Source organism: Monodon monoceros, unplaced genomic scaffold (genome assembly GCF_005190385.1).
Source record: "Monodon monoceros isolate NGI ecotype Baffin Bay Population unplaced genomic scaffold, NGI_Narwhal_1 Super_Scaffold_3, whole genome shotgun sequence".
Taxonomy (NCBI): domain Eukaryota; kingdom Metazoa; phylum Chordata; class Mammalia; order Artiodactyla; family Monodontidae; genus Monodon; species Monodon monoceros.
In genome coordinates this window covers 27747982-27750892 of record NW_021703780.1, presented here as the reverse complement: position 1 = coordinate 27750892, position 2911 = coordinate 27747982, and positions in this window count along the sequence as shown.

Below are 2911 nucleotides of genomic sequence, written 5' to 3'. Positions count from 1 at the left end.
TACCTCATTTTACATGATACTAAATATATTAAAATGGATCCATATACCACATTCATTCTAATTTACATATGTATATTCACATATGTATAATGTACCCACTTTTGTCCAGCTTTATGAGGTATTAGTGACAAATAAGAATTGTATACATTTTCGGTGTATACCTTGATGATTTGAGAAGCTTAAATGTCTGTCAATAGATGAACGGCTAAAGAAAATGTGGCAAGGGTTTCCCTGGTGGCGCAGTGGTTGAGAGTCCGCCTGCCGATGCAGGGGACATGGGTTTGTGCCCCGGTCCGGGAAGATCCCACATGCCGCAGAGCGGCTGGGCCCATGAGCCATGGCCGGAGCCTGTGCTCCGCAACAGGAGAGGCCACAACAGTGAGAGGCCCGCGTACCACAAAAAAAAAAAAAAAAAAAAGAAAAGAAAAGAAAATGTGGCAAAAATATGTAAAACATAACTGTAATATTCCACTCTTAAAAAAGAAGAAAATCTGGCCGTTTGCAAAAATATGGATGAACCTGAAGGACACTGTGCTAAGTGAGATGAGCAAGACACAGAAAGTCAAATATTTCATGATCTCTCTTAAGATAATGGCCTCTGAAATAGTCAACTTCATGGAAGTAGAAGTAGAATGGTAGTTGTCAAGAGGCTGGGACGAGGGGGAAATGGATGAGCATACATGCATGGCACTTCTAATTGAACAAGATGGTATGACAGCATGCTGGTCCTACACATGCACTCAAGAGTAAGATGTAGTAATCCGTCCACAGATAATTTCTATACCATGGAGACAAAATAGTACCTTCCTGCATCTGAAATTATTCTTGTTAAGACCATTCATCTAGTATGTTGTCATTTATGTAAGAAATTGTTCTCTTCCTTCAGTCTTCATCAAAACAGGGATGGGACAATGAGGCTTGAGCTCTATAGTCTGGACATCCAATTTGCTATTCTCTAGTTATATATTCACAAAACATTTACACAATAATCATGGATTTCTATTGAATAACTCCTGAAAAAAGAAAAAAATAAAGGGAGATAGATGTGTCTAGTCTAAAGATAAGATGAACTGCCATAATTTTTGTAATGAGGAAAGAGGAAAACATCTGCAATGCCTACAATAGCCACACTCAGGAAAATATCCCAACATCACGTGTTTTAAAGCAGTATGAGCTAAGTACATTATTGAGACACTTTATGGATCCACCATATATTTTATAAGTCTACAGTTAATATGGAAAGCAAATTCCTGCTAAAATGCAATACAACTCTAAGAAAGCTCCTATTTCTAATCATTGCTAAGACAGCACTTTACATTTAATTTAAAAAAATCATATATGTTAACTGTTTAATGCCAAAACTCTGGGAAAACGTCCTCCTTTCTCAAATGCAAACACACACACACAAAAATAATTGTATTAGAACTTTGTCATTAAGGCTCATACCCCAAGTCTATCTTGAAATTTCTGGTAAAATCAACATGGGCTGGATAGGCAACTGATGTAATAATTACCACCCATTATGAATTTTTAAAATGTAGTAACAGGAAATATGAAATGTCCTACCTGAGAAAAAAATTTTACTAGTAGAATTAATAGCCCCCAAAATATTCCTGGCAAGTGAGAAGAAGTCAATCATTTACATTCCTGTTCAATTAAGCTTTTCCAGATCCATAACAGGAATGTATGGCTATTCTTATTATTATAGAATAGATTAACTGGACTATTTTTTATAGGCCTTGTCATGTTTAATCTTTTCAAAAGTAATAGGTTTGAAAAGTAATAATCTTTTCAAAAGTATAATTTTCAAAAATAATCATCCCCCATTAGCTTGTAAGAAAAATTATTGTCAAAGTATTTCCCCCATTTCTCAAAAGGAATGCTTTAAGGGAAACTGCCAGGTATTTAAATTATTAGGCAATGGGGGTTAAATTACGGTTAGAAGGGGCCAGGTAGGCAAGGAGGAATAAAAGAGCAGCTGTGAGTCACCACTTCACTCCTGATAAACTAAGCAATCTTCTGAGGAAATTAATTGTCACGAGAGATTTGCAATGTGGTTAGAATATTTTTCTTGATGATTTCAGGTACCTGGGCTGAATTGAAACAGTTATCCTTTCTTGAGTATCTGGCACAGGTACAGAGGCACCAAAGAATTTTGAAGGGATTTTTAGAAATCGCTCTTTCTTGGAAAATAAACATCCCTTCTTGCTCTAGAAAATATTAACCTTATGCATATAACTCTAGGCAGAAAGCTGTTGGGATGTCACCTCTCTTCAAATAGGTGAAGGCACCAAGTAAAGGACCCAGCACATGATAGTACTTAAATCATCTCATAAGTTTAAAAACAGTGGCTTTCCTTTACTTTTAAAATTGTATTTTATATTAAACCATATGTGTTTTATACAACTTATGGATTTGCATTCTCCGTATTTCAAGATAGGCCCTTTGGTGTTGTAAGCTTACAAAATTCAGTTTGGTCATTAATATTACTAAGTTCCTTTCAGTCTATGTATAACCTCTAGTAATAAGAAGAGTGTAGATATTCCAATATGACAATGAAAGCAAGTCACAAATTCAGGTGTGTATACAGGGTTTGTGTGTAAACTGGTATAAAAAGTCTCACAACCTGTTTTGCAAACTCAGTGCAATCTCAGTAATCTATCTTTCTAGGTACTAAGACAATTGTCTTGCATGAAAGATGTAGTAAAGCCAATGCAGAATGCTCTAGTGTCAGGATTCAGTCATGTATCAGAATCCTCTGTAGGCTGCTGAATATAGGACCAGTCAGGGTTCTGAGCCTTTTTAAACTACATAGGCTACTACAAGTACCAGATTCTGACACTTTATTTTTGCAAGACTGAAAATATGTGTACTATATTTTTAGCCAAAAAAGAAAAAAAGTTCTGTACCC